This window comes from Moschus berezovskii, chromosome 11, assembly GCF_049115385.1.
Source record: "Moschus berezovskii isolate FMDL1 chromosome 11, NW_MosBer_1.0, whole genome shotgun sequence".
NCBI lineage: Eukaryota > Metazoa > Chordata > Mammalia > Artiodactyla > Moschidae > Moschus > Moschus berezovskii.
This window is the reverse complement of record NC_142470.1, coordinates 7,170,249-7,193,479: the sequence shown is the minus strand read 5'-3', so window position 1 is coordinate 7,193,479 and position 23,231 is coordinate 7,170,249. Positions and strand designations below refer to the sequence as shown.

General features: G+C 48.7%; 1 long non-coding RNA gene across 1 annotated transcript in view; it reads left to right on the top strand.

The window, feature by feature from the left end:
* LOC129539807 (uncharacterized) overlaps positions 1–18,734 on the top strand; it is a 32,934-nt gene extending 14,200 nt beyond the window's left edge. Inside the window, exons 2-3 of the long non-coding RNA XR_016038518.1 lie at positions 13,108–14,564; positions 15,911–18,734. This is a non-coding gene — a long non-coding RNA (uncharacterized LOC129539807). The remainder of the gene's footprint in view (positions 1–13,107; positions 14,565–15,910) is intronic.
* Positions 18,735–23,231: the final 4,497 nt, after the last annotated feature.

Here is a 23,231-nt window from a genome sequence, read left to right as displayed (position 1 = left end):
TCATTTTACAGACACAAGCGCAGAAAGTCACAGAGACTGCCCAGTGTCACACAGCTTGTTGGTGGAGGGTGTGATATTTCCTCCCGCCTCCCCCGCCATGGCAGAAACGGGAGGAAGGAGAGGATGAGGACAGGGCTGCCTGCCTCTCCAGCTGGCCCAGCATCCTTGCCGGGGGTGGACATGGCCCGAAGCTCTGGAAAGGAAGCAGACAAGACTGGAGTGGTTTGAATGTTGCCTCTTCAGACAGTCCCTTCCCCGATCAGCATACTTAAAGTAGGTCTCCCGTGTTGCCTTCCCAAAGTCTTGTCACCCACGGTGTTTACTGCATTCTGCTGCCCGCCTTTCCTCCCTTTCTTGTTTTCTTCTCTTGTTCAGAGTCTGCCTCTCCTATTGGGGACCATCTTTGAAGGAAGCAGGGAGGGGACTTAGGGAATCTTTGCCATCATTGTGCACCCACCCCCTTGCACAAGTCAAGCACTTAGCAGCTGCTCAAGGCATATATTTTCAGGGTAAAGTGACACATTCGTCCATGAAGTAGTGATAACACATACTTCCTGGCATTGTTCTTGGGCTTTTCAGGGGTTGGTGCCTGAAAGCATGAGGCACGTGGCTCTTGGCAGGAGCAGGGGCTAAAGATGGAGGCTCGTGTCCCTCTCCTGGCTTGGGAGTCAAGAGCCTCGAGTTCCTGCCACACCTGGTACAGCTGCACAGTAAATCTGCGGACCGATTGAATGAGAGATTTACAAGGCAGAGAAATAGGGTTAGAGTCCGTGTGCTCAGCGATGGTTTTTGTTGCCTAGGAACGCCCACCCCCATCCTCAGAGGTGAGTGACTCTGTGGGTGAAGAACCCAGGAAGTAAATAGCCTCCATCGCAAATGAGCAGAAGGGAGAGGGGCTTGGGAGGGTTCCCAGCTCTGCAGGGCCCAAAGCTGGGGGAGGTGCTGGTTCCTGTTGGGGCAGAATTAAGATCCACAATGATTTCTTGATTTCTCTGGTGTCTACAACTTACCGAGGGAGTTTATCATAAGGAATGTTAGTATATGCATTTTGGGACTTCCCTGGTGGTGCGGTGGATAAGAATCCGCCTGCCAATGTAGGGAACATGGGTTCAGTCCTAGAAGATCCCACATGCTGTGGAGCAACTAAGCCCGAGCACCACAACTACTGAGCCTACGTGTGGCAACTACCGAAGCCTAGGCACCTGCAGCCTGTGCTCCAAAGCAAGAGAAACCACCACAACAAGAGGCCCGCACCTTGCAACCAAGAGTAGCCCCACCCACCACAACTAGAAAAAGCCAGCCCACAGCAACAAAGAGCCAGCACAGCCAATAAATAAATAAATGGTCATCCCTTCATCAGTGTTCTAAAAAAACCTACCTGCATTTTGGCTCCAAAAATCCAGCTGAAGGATGGGGTTGACAGTCGTCCTGTCAGTTGACAGGAAGACTGCTCAAGCCAGGCTTCAGCAATACGTGAACCATGAACTTCCAGATGTTCAAGCTGGTTTTAGAAAAGGCAGAGGAACCAGAGATCAAATTGCCAACATCCGCTGGATCATGAAAAAAGCAAGAGAGTTCCAGAAAAAGATCGATTTCTGCTTTATTGACTATGCCAAAGCCTTTGACTGTGTGGATCACAATAAACTGTGGAAAATTCTGAAAGAGATGGGAATACCAGACCACCTGACCTGCCTCTTGAGAAACCTGTATGCAGGTCAGGAAGCAACAGTTAGAACTGGACATGGAACAACAGACTGGTTCCAAATAGGAAAAGGAGTACGTCAAGGTTGTATGTTGTCACCCTGCTTATTTAACTTATATGCAAAGTACATCATGAGAAACGCTGGGCTGGAAGAAGCACAAGCTGGACTCAAGATTGCCGGGAGAAATATCAATAACCTCAGATATGCAGATGACACCACCCTTATGGCAGAAAGTGAAGAACTAAAGAGCCTCTTGATGAAAGTGAAAGAGGAGAGTGAAAAAGTTGGCTTAAAGCTCAACATTCAGAAAACTAAGATCATGGCATCTGGTCCCATCACTTCATGGGAAATAGATGGGGAAACAGTGGAAACAGTGTCAGATTTTATTTTTTTGGACTCCAAAATCACTGTGGATGCTGATTGCAGCCATGAAATTAAGAGACGCTTACTTCTTAGAAGGAAAGTTATGACCAACCTAGACAGCATATTAAAAAGCAGAGACATTACTTTGCCAACAAAGGTCCATCTAGTCAAGGCTATGGTTTTTCCTGTGGTCATGTATGGATGTGAGAGTTGGACTGTGAAGAAAGCTGAGTGCTGAAGAATTGATGCTTTTGAACTGTGGTGTTGGAGAAGATTCTTGAGAGTCCCTTGTACCGCAAGGAGGTCCAACCAGTCCATCCTAAAGGAGATCAGTCCTGGGTGTTCATTGAAAGGACTGATGCTAAAGTTGAAACTACAGTACTTTGGCCACCTGATGCGAAGAGTTGACTCATTGGAAAAGACCCTGATGCTGGGAAGGATTGGGGGCAGGAGGAGAAGGGGACGACAGAGAATGAGATGGCTGGATGGCATCACCGACTCGATGGACATGAGTTTGAGTGAACTCCGGGAGTTGGTGATGGACAGGGAGGCCTGGCGTGCTGCGTTTCATGGGGTTGCAAAGAGTCGAACATGACTGAGCGACTGAACTGAACTGAACAGCAAGTTATCTGGAAGCTCCATGGGTCTTGTGTTGATTACAGAATAGTAGGGACCCCCAGGGGCTTTACCGGGTGGCACTAGTGGTAAAGAACCCGCCAGCCAATGTTGGAGACATAAGAGAGGCGGGCTTGATCTGGGTTGGGAAGATCCCCTGGAGAAGGGAATGGCAACCCATGTCAGTATTCTTGCCTGGGGAATCCCATGGACAGGAGCCCGGCAGGCTAAGGTCCATAGGGTCTCAAAGAGTCGGGCATGACTGAAGATGACATTGCACGCATGCAGAGGCCCCCAGAGGTACCCAGATGGACCCTCAGCCCCTGACAGCTAACCAGGGCAGCGTCTCTGTGGGCACTTGGGGTCAGAATGATAGGTCCTTGGGGCCCAGTACATCACTCTGCATTGCTGATGTGGGCTCTGCTTTGCTCTCTTGTCATGGACCACTCTGGGACCTCTACCTGGGCCCCCTTCTCCTTGTCCCAAGGTGACTTCTTGAACTTTCCAATTTGGCCAATGAATGAGAAGAGGGGTGTAGCCCAGTCGGTGAGGGCAACCCCCTATGATCAGGTCTTGTCTCTGACTCTTACTAGCTAGGGGATCTTAGATGATTGCCCAACTTCTCTGAATCTCAGTTTTCCCTTTTGTAAAATGGGGTGAGCAGTCCATGAGGCAACATCTCTGGAGTGCCTGGTATAGAGCCTTACAAAGACCTTGGGGAGCCTCCTGAGCTCTTGCTCTGGTGGAAGAAGCTTCCTCTCTCAAGTTGGACCCCACATGGGGTGCAGTGTGTGTAGGAATGTGGGAGACCTGGGGCTGCTGGACCGAACAAAGGCCGAACACCAAACAGGGGCTGAACATTCAGGAGGGCTATTTCTCTCCTGGCAATGCTGGATCTGCCACCATCATTCTAGCAGCAATACTATAGCTGGAGGTGAGAGTAAAGATGACAACCATAAAGGCAGTAATAGCCAGAATTACGGAGCGCCAGAATGTGCTTTATGCTGTGCTGAGCACCTGACAAGTATTACCCCGAGTCATCCTCACAGAGGCCCTGAGAGGTGGATTTCGTCACATCCCTATTTCACTTTGCTTATTTTTTTCTCTTCCATGGAATTCTTTCCCCTAAAGCTGGGGCTTTATTTTATTTTTTAATTTTTAAATTGAAGTAGAGTTGATTTATTTATAATGTTGTGTCAGTTTCTGGTGTATAATAGCAAAGTGAGTGAGAAATATATATACATATATATATTCTTTTTCATACTCTTTTCCATTATGGTTTATTACAGGATATTGAATATACTTCCCTGTGCTATACAGTAGGACCTTGCTGTTTATCTATTTTATATATAGTAGTTTGTATCTGCTAAGTCCAATTCCTACTTTATTCCTCCCCTATCCTTTTCCCCTTTGGTAGCCCTAATTTTATTGTCTTTTTTTTTTTTTTTTGCTACACCATGAGGCATGTATTAATAGGATCTTAGTTCCCAGACCAGGGATCAAACCCATGCCCCCTGCACTAGAAGTGCAGCGTCTTAACCACAGACCACTAGAGAAATCCCTTAACTTTGTTTTTCACCTCCGTGAGTCTGTTTCTTAGATAAGTCCATTGGTATCATATTTTAGATTCTACATGTAAGTGACATCATGCGGTGTTTAACTTTCTCTTTCTGACTTCGTATTCTGTGGGTCCATCCATGTTGCTGTGACTGGGATTGTTTCACTCTTTTTAATGGCTGGGGAATGCTCCGTTGTAGTCATATATAATACATGCATATATAAAGTTCTTTATTCACTCATCTTGTCACATCAACAGACGTTTAGGTTGCTTCCATGTCCTGGCTATTATTGTAAATAATCTGCTACGGACTTTGGGATGAATGTTCCTTTTCAAATTTTGGCTTTCTCTGGATGTATGTCTAAGAGTGAGATTGTGAGATTATATGGCAACTCTATTTTTAGCTTTGTGAGGAAACTCCAGTCTGTTCTCCATAGTGGCTGCTTCAATTTACATTCCTACCAACAGTGTAGGAAGGTTCCCTTTTCTCCACACCCTCTCCAGTGCTGGTTATTTCTAGACTTTTAAATGACGATCCCTATTTTAAAGATAGAAAACTCGTACTATGGGAGCTGAAATGACTTGGCCAAGGTCATTTCCTTGGTACACTGTGTGGAGGAGTGTCAGGCTTGAACGCAGAAGTCCAGCTCCCAAGTCTCTCAACCTCTCCACCTGGCTGCCTGTTTCCCCCACCTTCTCCCTCCCTACCTGTGCTGATATCAGCTGTTCCCACTTGCTTTTTCCGTGGACATTCTGTCTCAGAGCAGCTTGGGAGGCAAGAGGGTATGTGCTAACATTGCAAGGAAATGAACATTGATGACGACCTCAGAACTCTGATACTGGGTTTCTCATGTTTGTTCTGCCTGGCCAAGGGCTCTGTGAGATGACAGGACGATGGGGACAGGGCCCACTGGCAGTGGGACCTGGTGTTCCCTGCTGGAACCGACTCCTCCCAAGTCACCCAGACCCTTCACTCCCATCTTGAATTTGGACAGCTCTTTGAGCCTCTTCCTTGCTGACCTTCCTGACAAGGTCACTGCTCTTATATCCTAGGGCGAGGATAAGAGTCAAGGTTTTAGAATCCCTCACATCTGGATTAAAATTCTGAGTGCATCTATGAAAAACCTGCAGCTAACATCACGCTTAATGGTGAAAGACTGAAAGCTTGCACCAAATCAGGAACAAGAGAGGCATTCCCAGTCTCCCCACTCTTGTTCAAAATTGTACTGGAAATTCTAGCCAGCACAATTGGGCAAGAAAAAGAAATGAATGTCATCAAGATTAGGAAGGAAGAAAGTAAAACTATCTTTATTTGCAGGTGACATGAGCTTATGTATAGAAAACTGTAAGGAATGCACTGAAAATATATATTAGAACAAATATATGAGTTCAGAAAGGTTTCAGGATACAAGGTCAAAATACAAAACCAAGTTCTATGTACTTACAATGAGCACTGTATAATGAAATTAAGTAAATGGTTCCATTTATATTTGAATTTGAAAGAATAAAATACTTGGGAATAAGTTTAACAAAAGAACTGTAAAATTTGCACGGTGAAAACTACAAAACATTGCTGAAGGGAATTGAAAGAAAGAAGGCCTAAACAAATGGAAAGATAGGCCTAAATGGAAAAACATCCTATGTTTATGGATTAGAAGGCTTAATATTGTTAAGATAGCAACACCATGGTTGGATGGCATCACTGACTCGATGGACATGAGTTTGAGCAAGCTTCGGGAGTTGGTGATGGACAGGGAAGCCTGGCGTGCTGCAGTCCATGGGGTCACAAAGAGTCGGACATGACTGAGCGACTGAACTGAACTGAGTAACACCACCCAAATCGATGTATAGATTTAATGCAATCTCTATCAAAATTCAGTTGGCATTTTTGTAAAAATTGATGCTAAAATGTACATAGAAATATGAGAGACCTAAAATCTTCAAACAATTTCGGGAAAAGAAGAACAGAATTGGAGAACCACACCTTCTAATTTCAAACGTATTGCACAGTTACAGGAATTGAGACTGTGTGGCGCTGGAGTAAGGCTAGACTTTAGATTGATGGGTCGAATTGGGAGTCCAGAAATGAATCCATATATTTATGTTCAGTTGACTTTGGACATGGGGGCCAAGATCATTCGATGGGGAAAGAAGAGTCTTTTTAAGAAATGGTGGGACTTCCCTGACGGTTCAGTGGTTAAGACGTTACCTTCCAATGCAGGGAGTGAGGGTTTGATCCCTGGTTGGGGAGCTAAGATCCCACACGCCTTGGAGTCAAAAAAACAAAACATAAAGTAGAAGCAAGGTCATAATAAATGCAACAAAGACTTTAAAAAATGGTCCACATCAAATAATCTTAAAAAAGAAAATGGTAGTGACAACTGGAATCACACACCCAAAGAGTAAGGTTGGATCCCCACCTCACCTCATATACGACAGTTAACACAGAGTGGGTCATAGTCCTACATGTAACGGTGGGAGCTATAAACCCTTAGAATAAAACAAAGGAGTTAATGTTCATGAGAAACCTGAAATCTTCAAATAATTTCAGAAAAGCAGAACTGGAGAGCTCACACCTTCTAATTTCAACCTAACTGCACAGTTACAGGAGTTGAGACTGTGTGGCATGGCGTAAGGCTAGACTTTAGATTGATGGGTAGAATTGGGAGTCATGTGACACAAAGCCCACAAGGATGCAAAACAGGTAGATAAATAGGCTTCATCAAAATGTTAAAGCCTTGTGCTGCAAAGGATGGCACGAAAGTAAAAAGACAACCCATATAATGGGAGAAAAAAATTTATTAATCATGTATCTGATAAGGATCTTGTCTATACAGAGAATTATTTACAAGACAAATAATCCAAAAGAAAAATCCCAAGGAAGACACACAAATTGCAATAAGTCCATGAAAAGATGCTCAACACCATTTGCCATTGCTGCTGCTGCTGCTGCTAAGTCACTTCAGTTGTGTCCGACTCTGTGTGACCCCATAGACGGAAGCCCACGAGGCTCCCCCGTCCCTGGGATTCTCCAGGCAAGAACACTGGAGTGGGCTGCCATTTCCGTCTCCAATGTGTGAAAGTGAAAAGTGAAAGTGAAGTCACTCAGTCGTGTCCGACCCTTAGCGACCTCACGGACTGCAGCCTACCAGGCTCACTCTCTCTAGGATGACTCAATTAAAAAAGATAGACCCTTGCAAGCACTGGTGAGGATGCAGAGAAGACGGAACCCTCACACGTTGCTGGTGTTGTTGTAAAATGGGTAGTTACTTTGCAAAACAGATAGGTGATTCTTCAGAATGCTAAAGGCGGAGTTCCATAAGACCTGGCATCCATTCCTATGTATATACACCCAAGAGGATTGAAAATAAATATTTGCACAAACACATGTACACACATGTGCATAGATATTTTATTTTATATTTATGTTAATGTATTATATTTATATGTTCATTATTTATAAGCGGCAAAAAGTAGAGACAACTTTAATGTCCATCAACAATGGATGGATAAACAGCATATGGTATATTTATACAATGGAATGTGATTTGGCAATAAAAAGGAACAATGTACTCAAACATGAGAAAACATGGATGAAAATATTGGGTTGGCCAAAAAATTCATTTGGGTTTTTCCATAAGCTCTTACAGGCAAATCCGAACAAAGTTTTTGGCCAACCCAGTGTTATGCTAAATAAAAGCTACCTGTCACAAAAGACCTCATATTGTGTGATTCCATTTATACTAAATGTCCAGCGTAGGCAAATCCTTAGGATAGTAGATCAGTGGTTGCCGGGGCTGGCAGCAGGGCAGGATGGGGAGCGACTGCCAATGGGTTGGGAGTTCCTTTTCGGGGTGATGAGAACATTTTGAAGTTGGACAAGAGTAATGGTTGCACAACTCTGTAAATGTACTAAAAAGCATTGAATCGTACACTTTGAAAGGGTGATGCGTGTGATATGTGAATCATATCTCAACAAAATGGTTATTTAAAAGGGGAGGGGCTCAACTTCACGGGAAATATAGGGATAGAGAAACAGGTTAAGTGACACTACGAGGAAGCAAACAGACAACCAGTCTGTGGACACGTCACAGGACCACGGACTCAGTTTCTTCAATAAGTCAACGGCGTGGAAAAACTAAAAAAATCAACAAGACACAGGAACTGAATGCTATGTGCAGACCTTCCAAGGATCCTAACTCACACAAATCACCTGGAGAACCACGCTGAGAGCATCAGATAACTAGATTATGCTCTGGATATTGGATGATGCCGTGGGATTGCTGTTAATTTCGCTAGGTGTGACAATGAATGCTATTGATATTGATAGGAACGCGGAAGTGCGTCGGGATGAGATGACGTGTCCAGGATTGGCTTTATCTATTTATACGGCTGTGCCGTGCAGCATTCAGGATCTTATTTTCCCAACTAGGGCTTGAACCTGTGCGCCCTGCAGTAGAAGCACAGAGTTCTAACCACTGGATATCAAGGGGACTCCTCCCGGGTTTGGCTTTATATTCCCTTTCATGGCAACAAAATAATGGAAAGGGACAAATAAAGCAGGTGAAATCTCAGTAATCTTTGAATCTGAATGATGGTCTGTGGGGATTTATTATGCTCTTTCTACTTTTGTGTATGTTTGAAACGTTCCTAATATGAAGTTAAAAAAATTATTTTTTAGTTTTGGTTGCCCTTGGCTTTGGTTGCTGTGTGCAGGCTTTCCCTAGTGACAAAGAGTGGGGGCTACTCCCCAGTTGTGGCGAGCGGGCTTCTCATTGCAGTGGCTTCTCTTGTTGCAGAGCACAGGCTCTAGGTGCGCAGGCTCAGTAGTTGCGGCCCATTGGCTTAGTTGTCCCGCAGCACATGGAATCTTGCCGGCCCGGATCGAACTCGTGTTCCCTGCCTTGGCAGGCAGATTCTTAACCATTCATTGGAAGTCCCCAAGCTTTTTTAATGTTATGAAAAAGATCCTGCTGTGTGGCCTCAGGCAAGCCCCTCCTCTGAAGGTGGGTTTGCACATCTATAAAATGGGGTTGGTAGCTGTCCCATTTCACAGATGAGGAGACTGAGGTTCAGAGGGTTGGTATAACCTGCCCAGGTCAGCACTAGAGAAGCCAGTATTTGAGTCTGAACTCACTCAGCTCCAAACCCTGCCTGTCACCTCCTTGCTTCTCCGAGGACGTGGTGGCTGCCCTCAGCAGTTTTCACCTTTGGGGTGTATGTGTGTGTGTGTGTGAGACCTCAGGGCCTGTCTGAGGCAGCCTGAGGCCCGTCTGGAGGTGGAGTCTGTTTTCTTTCCCTAGTGGGCACGGTGGACACTAGAACATCCTTTGAGCTGGCAGCAGCTCTCACACAGGCCCCTCAGTCCATCCTGCCCTAGGTCACCCTCTGCCCCCTACTCCGGATGTCCAGGAGCCAGGCTTGGTAGCCCAGGCAGCCGGACAATGGACCCTTTGGAGGCCTGACCAGGGCCTGGGCCTCGGCTGTGGGCTGTGGCCGAGGCCGCCACAGAAGGTTGCTTGTGGCTGGTCGAGGATGCAGCCAGAAATAGGTCCTGCTGGGCACGAGCTCCTGAAGGCCCCACCCTGGATTCAGCCTGGGAATGTGGGTATTTGTGGTGCTGAGGGGAGGAGAGCTTCATCAGGAAAGCAGGCCTATTTTGGGGCGTTCAGAAGGCAGGGAGGAAAATGGGCGCCGGCCCTGAAAATATTCATGCTCAGCCCCTCTCCTTAGTGCAGAGGCATGAGCACAGGCTCCTGAGTCCCTCTGGGTGCAAACCCTGCCTCTGTGCCTGCTGGGCATGTGGTCTGCTGGCCATGCAATTGGTTATTTCCTGCCTTGAGCCTTACTTTGCTCATCTGTATGGTGGGGCAAACCATGAGGCCTTCATGGGTTGCAAGGATTCCTGTGGCGCACACGCAGCTCCGGGGATAGCCTGTACTCATGATGTACCTGTTATTAAAGTGTTTCTACCACCTCTCCTTCCCGCCTCTGGCAGGGGGCTGCTCCTGTTCCTGGATGGGCCCTGCAGGGCCTGAAAGGTGATCTGTAGCACAGTTTTACCGCATCCCTATTTGGGGGAATCAAAGCACTGGAGCCCAGGCAGAGGCCTGCAAGCCCCCCACCTCGCTTCCGCTCCCCAGCACGGCTCCCCGGTTCTCCTGCCGGCTCCCCAGGCCCGCCTTGTTCTGCAGCCTCCTCCCATGATGCACTGCAGGAGTCGTGCTCAGAGCCGGCAGTGGGAGGGATTCCAGGCGTTTTTTTCCCCTGCATGACTTTTACATCTGCCTCTCTTTGCCTGAAGCTGGGTGATGGGGGCTGAACACCAAGGAGCTTTGCAAGTCTAGGCCTGTGGTTCACAGACAGATACAGACCCAGGTTCAAGTCCAGAGTCACTGGGGCAGCCGTGGGCCCTTGGAAAAAGGAGAGATGGAACTTGTACTTATATAGTTCTTCTGGAAGCCAGGGGACCAGGTCTCCCTCCTCCCGCTCCCCTGGATGTCCTTGAAGCTATTTTTATGTGTTGCTAGAAACCTGAATTGTAGACAGAGCCAAAAGCACGGGGAGGTTTCCCTTGTACTGTGGGTCCTGCCCAGCGGAGCTCGGGCCCTTCCTAGCAGACTGATGGAGTCTGTCCAAATGCCCCACTGTGTGTGTGTGTGTGTGTAGTGGGGAGCCTGGCCCTCGTCCCCCTACAGCCTGGAGGTCACTGTTGCGAGGGCCCTGGCTGGTTGGCACAAAGATGAGGAATGAGGATTTACAGAGGCTGTGTAAAGGGTGCAGTCGTCCTGGGGTCTCTGAGGCCTGCGTGAAAATTTAGAATGCTCATGAATTTTAGTCATCCATCATCCATCCATCCATCCATTCATTCATCACATATTGAACCAGGATCTTCTTGGTGTAGTGGGGGGGTGGCGATCACCCACCAAACACATGGAGCCCTGCTTCCGAGGAGCTGACAGATCTGACTGCTTCACTCTCCAACTCAACAACCCCCACTACCGCCAGTGTCCACGGGAGATGCTGTAATCTTTATGCTGTGACAGGGACGAGACACGGCAATGTTCCCTGGCCCCTCACTTAGGCCTCGTAAAAGAGGATCTTAAACTTGCCCATTCAGCGCTTCCTTCTCCCCTCTGCAGAGAGCTCTCCCTTTCCCAGCCTGGTTCTCCAGGAGACGGGGGAATGCAGAGCAGAGGGGCGCTTGCTGGGGCAGTTTTGGGCTGTTCTTTACCGGGGGCTCTGCCAAGCAGAGAGCGCAGGAAGGGACTGGAGTTCCTGAGGCTGAGTGGAGCTGTAAATGAAGACTTCAGTGGGCAGAGAGAGGCAGGAAGCCATGTTCATTCCAGGGCTGCCAGCGAGGGGTTCTAGAGTAGAATTTGATACGAGAGCCCCGCAGGGACAGGAGAGGGGATTGGAAATGGTTGCTGAGGGGTAGAAACAGGACCCTCCCTGATCTTCTTTGCAAGACAAAAAATATTGAAGGGACTTCCCTCGTGGTACAGTGGATAAGAGTCCCCCTGCCAATGCAGGGGACACGGCTTTGATCCCTAGTCTGGGAAGATTCCACATGCCGCGGGGTGACTAAGCCCATGTGTCACAACTTCTGAGCCTGGGCTCTAGAGCCCGCGAGCCACAGCTACTAAGCCCACATGCTGTAGCGACTGAGCCTGTGCGCCTAGAGCCTGTGATCTGCAACAAGAGAAGCCACTGCAATGAGAAGCCCACGCACTGCAGTGAAGAGTTGTCCCCTCTCTCTGCAACTAAAGAAAGGCCACGTGCATCAACGAAGACCCAGTGCAACCAAAAATAGCAAACAAATATTTTTTAAAATTGGAAATCCCTGTAAATAATATGTGGGTGCTGTCCCAAACTCTTTTTTTTTTTTTGTCCCCCCTACACCTTGAGGCATTTGGGATACAGGATCTTCTTAGTTCTCTGACTAAGGATGAAACCTTGGCTCTCTGCAGTGGGAGTGCAGAGTCTTAACCACTTGATAGTCAGGAAGGTCCCCCAAACTCCTTTAATGAGACTTAGTAGGGAAGGGGCCACGTGGGGCCCAGCAGTTACTAGGGTTACGTTACATGGCTTACTGGGCTTTCCATGATCTGTGGTCTGCCCACCTTTTCAACTTTATCACTTATCTCTGCACCTTTTCCCTCCCCGGACTCCTTATCCAAACCCCGCATTGCAGCCTGATCCTTTGACCTCCCTCTGGCCTTGCTGTGACCTCTGCCTGGAGCCGCCTCTGCCCCCACACCAGGGCTGTTTTGAAGCATTTGGTCTTCCGTGTGCACTCTCTCGCTCTCTCTTTTCTGCCCCGGTCATTGGGTTGACATGCCCAGACCACTTTCCTCTTGTTTTCTCCTTTAGTGTGACTTTTAATGCAGTCTTAGACAGATGAATGTAAACGTAGCTCACAGGTGAGTTTTACCAGTCTGTTCACACTCAGAACGACGTGCAGACAAATAAGTAGAATATCCAGGGAAGTGGCATTGCCTGGCACTTTGCCTTTCTGGTTCACAATAAACCACAGTAATTAATTTATAAAAAATATCTTTGGGGCACCTACCACCTCCCAGATATTCTGTTGAGTGCTGGCAATAAAAGTATCCTTAGTGGAATTCAAGTCTACAATCCAAACCCTAACCCAACACCAACCTTAAACACAACCCTTACCCCAATACCAGCCCTAATCCCAATGCCAACTCCAACCATAAACCCGATGCTAACCCTGATCTAACCTCAATCTTTTCCTGACCAAAGCCAATACCAAGTCTACCCTGAACCGAAACCTAACCCCAACCCTAATTCTAACCTTTGGGTTAAAAACCTTTTAGTAAATGTTTGTCCCCTTTTCTGTTGTAGACAGTGGATTGTGCCAAGTAGTAACGAAACTCACCTGATTCTGGATGAGCCAGTGCCTTCAGACTGGAAAAGGTAGAAGGCAGGTGAGACCAGGATGAACACCAGCCCAATCCAGGGGATAACTTTGAAACACAGGGGTGTATATTTTCATGTAAGTCCCCAAGAGCCTATGTCACAGGCCATTTTCCAAAATTACGATCCTTAGTGCAACCCTGCCTGACTCAGCTGGTATCTTCTGACTCCTCCCCTTGCTGATCTCTGGGTCACACAGACCTCTTCTTTCCGTGAACGCCTTGAGCTCCTTCTGCCCTGAAGGCACCCACATGTTGTTCCCCTCGCCTGAAATACCTTTCCTCTCCTCCTCACCCGGCTGACTCCTGCTCAGTCCTCAGGTCCCTCTGAAATGTCACTTCTGCCCTGCCTGCCCTCTCCCCCCAGGCTCGTTTTTTATATCTTTCATGCTCATGAATCCCAAGGTTTCCTTTCAGGGCATTTGTGGATATTTGTGGCCATGTGTTTGTTTGCATGTTTATTTCTTTAATGTCTGTCTCCCCAGCCAGACGGTGACCTCTTTCAGGGCAGAGATGTTGTTTTGTTCACTGCTCTAGCCCCAGGAACCAGCACAGGGCTCGGCACACAGCAGACCTGCAGAGAACTTGGGTGATCGAATAAAGGAATGAATGGACTGCAATTTCCGCTTCTTCATAAAAGTGAAAGAAAAGTTCCAGCTAACAGCAGCTCCTGACTAGGCAGTTTGTCCTAGGCCCTTTGCTGAGGCCTGGGGAAGCCAGGAGAGAGGGGAGGTGTCTCCCAGAGCAGGCGACCATCCGTTTCTGCTTCCAGGCTTACTTGGAAACAAACAGAGGTTTTTTGAGAATCCATTTCCTCATTTCAGAGTCTCCAGAATCCTGAGTGGGTTACAGGTATCGTCCTCACTGTTCTACAAGATGCTTTTGCCCAGAGAAGTAAAAATGCTTGTGTGGGTCACCTGGCTGGTTGGCAGCAGTGCCTAAACCCTGTCTCCTGGTCCCTAGCACTTGGCGTTGACTCTTCCTTTCCTTCTGCCCCTGAACCTGAAGGTGCTCAGCTCTGTGTCTGCCTCCACGAACTCAGCAGCACACCTGTTGCCATGGGAACCCTGACACACTCCAGGCCCAACTTCCCATTTTGTTGACAGTCATGTTGACACTGGTGGTGGAACCAGACTTAGGCAAATGAATCAGAGGTTAGTACCCTGGGTCCTCAGGAGATTCTTAACACCTAAATTCTTCCTTCTTTCTGGAGGGTCAGAAGAAGGACCTGAGTCACAAGGATCACTGTTGTTTATTGAACACCTACTGGTGACACGCCTGGGTGAACCGCTTGTTATCTTGCTGGAACTTTACAATTATTCAATTTACCAGCTGAAGAAATGGAAGCACAGAAATTTCCAGTCACTTGTGCAAGGCATGCAGCTGGTAAGTGTTACTGGTGGGATCTGAACCCAGATCTACTGGGGTCTAGAATCTTAACTTTATACTTAAAGACAAAGAAAATCCCAGAAGTGTCAAGGAAACGCTGCCCAAACGTTAGCAAAGCTGCCTGGTCCAGATAACTGCACAGCGTGGCCTGGGGAGCATCCTGTGAGGCCGCGGGTGATCTGGGCCCCGCCCTCAGTTCGCTGACAGTTCGGCCCCGCCCCTCTAGCTCTGGCAGCGATTGGCTCCGCCCCCGCAGGCAGAGCGTGACTCCCATTGGCCACCGTTTCCATGGTTACGTGGGGCCTGTGGAGCGTTGGTTTCCCGACACGTGTCCCCCGGAGCCGCCCGGAATTTGACAGGGGACCACGTGCGCGGCAGCGCGGGAGCCAGACAAAGGGCCGGGGAAGGCGGGGAACGAAGCCTGCCGAGAGGCCAGCGTGGCCATCGGATCTGGCGGGGGTGAGCTCCACGCTCCTCCTGAAAGGAGGAGGAGCCCTCCACCTCCGCCTTTTTGTATTTTTGGAGGAAAGAAAAACAAAAAAGAATTAATGCGGAAAGCGCTGGGGGAGAGGATTCCAGCCAGTCCCACCTGCCCTCCTTCCTCCCAGAAAAATCTGGTACGTGGGCATCTTTTAAGGCGTGAGAGTCCACAGGGTTCTTACTTATGCACTGGTCTTCTAACCCCGCCTTGACTTTAGTCCTTGAGGTTTCAGTTCTCTTTCGCTGGCTTGTTCGGGAAGCAGAAGCTTAAATATGGTTGTTTTGATGCTTGAAAAATGAAACCCAAGGAATTGTGGGGGATTTTGTCATCCATCCATCCTACAAGAGCTACTGCATCCCCAGTCGTGATGATGTAACCCCTGCCCCCAATTTCTTCACTGAGTCCCTGGACTCTGTGCCTAGCCAGGACCTGGGCTGGACCACTAAGGTCAGTGCAGTAGACAGATACTCATCCTGTCCTCGTGGCTCTGGTTGGGGGCATTGCCATCTTGCCAGTCTCCAGGCCAGATGCCCTTAACATTCCCCTACCCCCATTCCCATCACTAGTTGTTTCTGGTTCCTATTGCTGCTGTAACCACACATCACAAATTTAGCAATTAAAACAACACAGATGTACCGTCTTGCAGTTCTATAGGTCAGAAGTCTGACACAAATCTCACTGGACTAAACTCAAGGTGCTGGCAGCCCAACTTTCCTTCTGGAGGCCCTGGGGGAGAATCGTTTCCTTGCCATTTCCAGGTGTAGAGGCTGCCCTTGTTGCTCAGCCTGTGACCCATTTCATTTCCAGAGACAGAAGTGGGGTCTTCCTTTACTGTGAGACTGACTCTTCTTCCCTCTTCCAGGTTAAGAACCCTTGTGATCACATTGGCCAACTGGATCATTCAGAATAATCTTATCTCAAAGCCAGGTGATCAGCAATCTCAATTCCATCTGCAATCTTAATTATCCCTGCCAAGTAACATAAAATATTCATCCGTGTGGGGATCAGGATGTGGACATCTTTGGGGGCACTATTCTGCTGACCACACTAGTCCTGACAGTTGGACCTTCCAAACCTCCGTGCAGTCCTCTTCTTCTCTCCTCTGTTTCTGGCTGCCCCCGTCTCTGGCAGGATACTCACAGTGGCCACCTTTCTATCATCTTCCTATTTCTCATCCCTTCTCTGTTCTCAGCCACTAGGGTGAGTGCCTCAAGATACAAGCCCCAGGTTTCCCTGGTGGTTCAGTGGTAAAGAATTCACCTGCCAATGCAGGAGACACGGGTTCACCCCCTGATCCAGGAGGATCCCACATGCTGAGGAGCAACTAAGCCCATGCGCCACAACTACTGAGCCTGTGCTCTGGAGCTGGGAAGCTGCAACTGCTGAAGCCCGGGTGCCCTAGAGCCCCTGCTCCACAACAAGAGAAGCCTCTGCAGTGAGAAGCCCATGCTTGCTGCAACTACAGAAAAACCTGCATCAAAGATCCAGAACAGCCAAAAGTAAAAAAAAAAAGAACAAGCCCCATGGCCCCAGACACCTGCAGGCGAGAGTTCAGACTGCACTTGGACACAAAGGGCCTCCACCTGCCTTCCTGCCCACTCGGCCCTGTTGGCCCCCCAGGCCCACCCTCACCCTCCCTGCCTCACTGCCCTTTGCCCCTGTAATACTAAACCACTTCCGGCCTCTTTATTTCCCAGGGCATCTGACACCTCCTGGCCTTTCTGGATTGTTTGCCCATCTTTATTTATCTCCCCCTGGAAACCTTCTCTGACCCCTAGGTCGAGTAAAGGGGCTGCTTCCTTGTCCTGCCCAGGACCTAAATGTGCACTGACCATGGCGACTTTCAGAGATCTCACCCCTGCCTCCTCGTGTCTCCGTGAGCCCCCTGTGAGGAGCCCCTGGCTGTATGCCACTCGCCTCTTTTGCCCACATCCACTAGCATCTGTTGGCCACAGTCAGTTCAGGGGCCTGGTGGCGGGTGTGAGGAGACCAGCTGGGCTATGCTGGGAAGGATAAAATGGATGGAAAAGCCCTTTCCTTCCTGCTATGAGAGGACCTTTGCTTGGATTCTGGCTGCCGGGATAGAGTAATAATAGGCACAAAACGGCAGCCGGCACTGCCCGCTGCGCTGCCTCAGGATCTGCGATGCGATTTACACCTGTGTTGTCAACCGATTTGGACAACAGCCTTGGTGGGGCCAACCTTGTCTGCAGCCTCATTTAACAGCTGAGAATCTGAAGCTTGGGAGGTTAAGCTTGGGCCAGGAAAGCATCTTGGCCATCCCAGGGCCCTGTTTGGAGCGAGGAGAGTGGGAACCAGTGGACGGGTGGTCAACAGTGAGGAGTCCCCCTCCTTGGGCAGGGAGCTATGGTTGGCTCAGCCTTGGGTGGAACTGGCCTGACCCACCCCCCTCACACCGGGGAGCAACTTCCGGGATGTACTTCCTGTGACCTCTCCTTTGCACTCACTTCCTGTTTCCGTTTCCTCATGCTTCTGCCGGCCTATTGTCCTACTCTTCCCTCTCTGGCTTGTTTGGCCTGGATATGTAGGCAAGAGGTTCGTTTTCAAAAGTAGAGGAAGAGGAATGGGGAGTTAGCGTTTGACAGGGACAGAGTCTCAGTTTGGGAAGATGAAAAAGTTCTGTGTGTGGACGGTGGTGATGGTACAACAGTGGGAATGCACTTAAGGCCGCTGAACAGTACACTTAAAGATGGTTCAAATGGCGTGTCTTGTGTTATGTATATTTTACTTCAGTGAATAAATTGCAAAAAAACCCCAAAACCAAACCAAGCCCCCAAAAAGGAAGAAAAGCGCTTCACATTCGCAGAAATTTTGAAGATCGGCTTCCCACTGCACCTTTGTTGTTTCTCATGACTCTCCTGGGTGCCAGGCCACATGTGTTCTCACTTCATCCTGAAACAACCTCCAGGAGAGAGGTGGCCTCCTCCCTGGACGATGAGGAGACTGAGGCTTAGTGACCAGAAGTGGTGAGGCTGTGTTTAAAGACAGTAGGCCTCTGGTTCTTAGGTGCAGCGTGAGGGAAGTGTTAGGAGTTTGGGCTTAAAATGGGCTCATCTCCTGACTGCCATGAGACCTTGAGCAAATGTTTCCCATTATTGACCTTCCTATTCTGACAACTGGGGACAATAACAGTGTCCTCCCAAGTGCGGTGGGAAGATTTGATGAGATGATGTTGGAAAACCTTGGCCACTATCAAGGGTAAAATTCCCTCTGGAGTCCTGTTGGGGCCCCCTCTTGGTGCTTCAGTGGACACAGGGCTGGCTGTGAGACCAGAAGACCCAAGTCAGCCTGACACTGATTTTCTCTGTGACCTTGGGGAGGTCCCCTCCCCTCCCTGGGCCTCACATTTTTCAATAAAGTTAGGTGGGATTGGTGCTTGGTGGCAACCTAAATGGAAAGGAAATCCAAAAAAGAGGGTATATATGTATACATATGTATGATTCAAAGGTGGCTCAGACAGTAAACAATCTGCCCACAGTACGGGAGACCCAGGTTCAACCCCTGGGTTGGGAAGGTCCCCTGGAGAAGGGAATGGCTCCCACTCCAGTATTCTTGCCTGGAGAAGTCCATGGACAGAGGAGTCTGGTGGGCTACAGTCCACGGGGTTGTAAAGAGTTGGACACAACTGAGCGATTAACACACTTTCACATTTTCACATGGATGATTCACTTTGCTGTGCACCAGAAACTGATATAGCAGTATAAAGCAACTAAACTCCAATTTAAAAAAAAGTTAGAGGGGAGTAGGTCTGCAGGGCTCTTTCCAGTTCTGGTTTTCTAGGGTTTCATTCATAGCCTAGACATCTTTGAATTAGTGCTCCCTGTCTGGCCCATCCTCCAGCTGGAAGGGCTGGGCCAGATCTCCAGTTACACTTTTACCTTCTGATTTTTTCAGGAGCGTTTCATCCCTAGCAAGAGGAAGATATCAGTTTTAGGATCCCAGGGTACCAATCTCTGCCAGCCACGTGGGCCAAGGTTGGGAACAGACTTGGGTTCTGGCAGAAGCACAAGCAGGAACTCTGGCCACTTCAGGGTGAATTCTGACCGGTTCCTGCCATTGGCTTGAATTGTTTCCTGGTGGTTCTGGGTACAAAACACTTGTATGGACCGCGTATAGACTCACAACTACATGTGAGTTTCAGGATCTCAGAGATGGCTTTGTTTTTCCCGTACCTCCCACCATCTTCACAGGGCTGGGCCCAGGGGTGGTTCCTCTGAAACCCCACAGTCCTAGGTCCCTGGATGTTGAGGTCAAGAAAAAAAGAAGGGTGGGGTTTCAGCTGCAGGCTGGAAGGCAAAACATGCACAGGGCAGGCAGGTGGGCTGGAGCACCCTGGGGACTCTGGGATGGACTGGGTGGTACAAGAGTACTTAGAAAACGAGAACTGGGCTGTGTGGAAATTCCCTAGTGGTCAAGTGGTTAGCGCTCTCAATGCTGGGACCCTGGGTCAGGGAACTAAGATCCCACAAGCCGTGTGGCGAAGAAAAAAAGAAAGGAAAAGAAGAGAAAAAAAAGAACTGACTGTCTGTGTGATGGCTGGTGTGACGGGAGTGGGGATGGGAAGAGGTGGGCAGCAACTGCCAGAGATGAGGGAGGAGAGGTCTCCTTCGGGGTGGGGGGCTTAGCAGCCACATGGGGCTTTGGCTGGTGTCAGCATTAGCTGATGGAAGAGGGTTTTTGAGAGAAGGCAGGGTCAAGGCTGACCCCAGAATTTTGGGTCTCGGGGGCTACTTGGTGGATAAGGAACCATTAGCTGAGATGAGAAAGCAAGTTCTGGTGGGGAGAACAGAAGTTCTTTTCCAGTATTTTACATTTGAGATGCAGATTAGACCACTAGGTAAGGTGTTGACAAGAGGCTTCCAGGTTCAGTGGGGAGGGCTGGCTGAAGATGTGAATGTGGGCTCCAGAGGGGTGCTGGCAGGCCCCAGATCTGATGAGACCACCCAGGAAGTGAGAGGAGAGGGGAAGCCTGCACTGTCTCCTGGGAACTGCTGTGACAGAGCACCAAAGCTGCTGAGAATATTAGTTGTTCACTTGGGTCCAGCTCTTTGCGACCCCGTGGACTGTAGCCCACCAGGCTTCTCTGTCATGGAATTCTCCAGGCAAGAATTCTCGAGTGGCTTGCCATTTCCTCCTCCAGGGGATCTTCCCAATCCAGGGATTGAACCCGGGTCTCCTGCCTTGCAGGTAGATTCTTTACCACTAGCCCCACCTGGGAAGCCAAAGCTGGTAGCCTAAAACAGTAGAAAGTGCTTCTTTCAAAGTTCTGGAGATCAAGGTGTCAGCACGGCCATACCTCCTGGAGACTCTGGATAGAATCCGTCATTGCCTCCTTCTGGCTTTGGGCGGTAGCCGGCTGTCCTTGGCTTGCAGCTGCACCTCTCTGATCTCCACCTCGGCTGTTACAAGGCATCTGATCTCTCGTGGTGCGTCTCTGTCCTCTTCTTGTAAGGACACAAGTCAAGTTGGAAAAGGCCCACCCTCCAAGACCTCATCTTGACTGATTATACCAACACAACCCTGTTTCCAACAAGGGCACATTCTGAGGTACAGTGTGAGGGTAGAACTTCAAATATCTTAAGAAATATATATATATTTATTTGGCTGCGCCGGGTCTTGGTTGTGACATGTGGAATCTTTAGTTGCGGCATTTGAACTCTTAGTTGTGGCTCTAGTGTGGGCTTTAGTTCCCAGACCAGGGATTGAACCCGGCACAAAGTGTTAGCTGCTGGACCATCAGGGAAGTCCCCAAAATACCTTTTAAAAAGCATTCTAATAGAATATTAGAAATATTTTTAGGTTATCTCTTTTGGTATATTGTGGAAAAATACACAAGACATGAAACTTACCATCCTAACCATTTTTAAGTGTAGACTTTTTTTTTTAATTGAAGTATAATTGATTTACGGTATCATATTAGTGACCAGCATAATGACTCAATATTTTTTAGATTATTCTAAATATAAATATATGCAAATATTATATATTTTATATTATATTTTATATATATACTCAAATATTTTATAGATTATACTCCATTTAAAGTGTACAGTTCTGGGGTTTCCAAGAATCCACCTTGCAATGCCCGGGACACTGGTTTGATCCCTGGTCCAGGAAGGTCCCACATGCTGGGGAGCGACTAAACCTAGATGTCATGACTTTGGGATCCATGTGCTCTAGAGCCCGTGCTCCACAACAGGAGAAGCCATCGCAACAAGGAGCCTGCACACTGCAACTAGAGCATAGCCCCTGCTTGCCACACCTAGCGGAGAAGGCACTGGCACGCCACTCCAGTACTCTTGCCTAGAAAATCCCATGGATGGAGGAGCCTGGTAGGCTGCAGTCCGTGGGGTCGCTAAGGGTCGGACACGACTGAGCGAGTTCACTTCCACTTTTCACTTTCACACATTGGAGAAGGAAATGGCAACCCACTCCAGTGTTCTTGCCGGGAGAATCCCGGGGACGGGGGAGCCTGGTGGGCTTCCGTCTATGGGGTCACACAGAGTCGGACACGACTGAAGTGACTTAGCAGCAGCAGCAGCAGCCACACCTAGAGAAAAGCCCGCTCACAGCAGTGAAGACCCAACACAGCCAAACATTTAAAAATGAAGTGTGGCATTAAGCACAGTCATGTTTTTATGCAACCGTCCCAACATCCATTCCCAGAACTCTTTTCATTTTGCAAAAACTGAAATTCTGTCCCCATTCTCCCCTCCCCCAATCCGTGGCAACTACTGTTCTACTGTCTCTCTTTATGACTCTGACTGCTGTAGTCTCTTTACGGAAGCAGAATTGTACAGTGTTTGTCCTCTTGTAACTGGTTTATTTCACTTCGCTTCATGTCTTCAAGGTGTGTCCATGTTGTAGCATGAGTCCGGATCTCCTTCCTTTTTAAGGGTGTTAACATTGGATGGCATCACCGACTCTGTGGACATGAGTTTGAGTGTACTCCGGGAGTTGGTGATGGACAGGGAGGCCTGGCGTGCTGTGATTCATGGGGTCGCGGAGAGTCGGACACGACTGAGCGACTGAACTGAACTGAACTGAACTGAACATGCTGGTAAAGATTGAAGGCAGGAGGAGAAGGGGATGACAGAGGACAAGATGGTTGGATGGCATCACCGACTCAATGGACAAGCTCCAGGAGATGGCAAAGGACAGGGAAACCTGGCATGCTGCAGTCCATGGGGTTGCAAAGAGTCGGACACGACTGAGCAATTGAACAAGGGCTTTTCTGGTGGTTTAGATGGTAAAGAATCTGCCTGCAATGCAAGAGACCTGGGTTCGATCCCTGCCCTGGAGAAGGAAATGGCAACCCACTCCAGTATTCTTGCCTGGAGGAGTCCATGGACAGAGGAGCCTGACGGGCTACAGTTCTTGGGGTTGCAAACAGTCAGATCTGACTGAGCAAATAACACTTTCACTTTAACACCCACCAACATATATTTTGCAGAGCGGTGGGGAGGGACACAATTCAACCCATTATTGGGGTCGGAAGACTGAGTCTTGGTCATCCCAATATTAAGAGGCAAAGAATATAACAGCAAAGAAAGTTGAGGAGTGGTGGGGAGGCAGAGGGAAATCAGGAGAATGTGCCTTCAGTACCGAGGGGAAGTGATGGTCAGCGCCAGGGCTCCTTCTGGTCAAATGGAAGGTGGAAGGAGACGGGCCATTGGGGTTAGCAACGGAGAGGACATTGGTGACCTGGACCAGACCAGCATTGGTGGAGGGGGAAGAGTGAAGCCTGTTGGCAGTAGGTTTGGAGAGACTGGGATGAGAAGCAGCAGGCACAGCAGGCAGATAACACTTTTGATAAATTTTGTAATAAAAGGGAGCTGAGAAATGGGGTGATAGCTGGAGAGACATGCAGTGGGAGGTTTCATAAAGACGAGAGTAGTTACTGGCTCCTTTGAATGCGAGTGAGGATTATCCAGCAGGGAGCGGAAATTGATGAAGGTGGAGGAAAGGGGCGTGGCTGCGGCATGTCCAGAGGGCAGGGGGGTGGGACTTGGTGACCAGGGCTGGGCATCTCTGGAAGCAGGAGGGGTCAGATGCCAGGGGTTGGGGTGGTGGTGGCAGTCCCTGGATATTCTTTTTTTAAAAAAATAATTGTATTAATATTTATTTTTGGCTGTGCTGGGTTGTTGCTGCTGTGAGCAGGC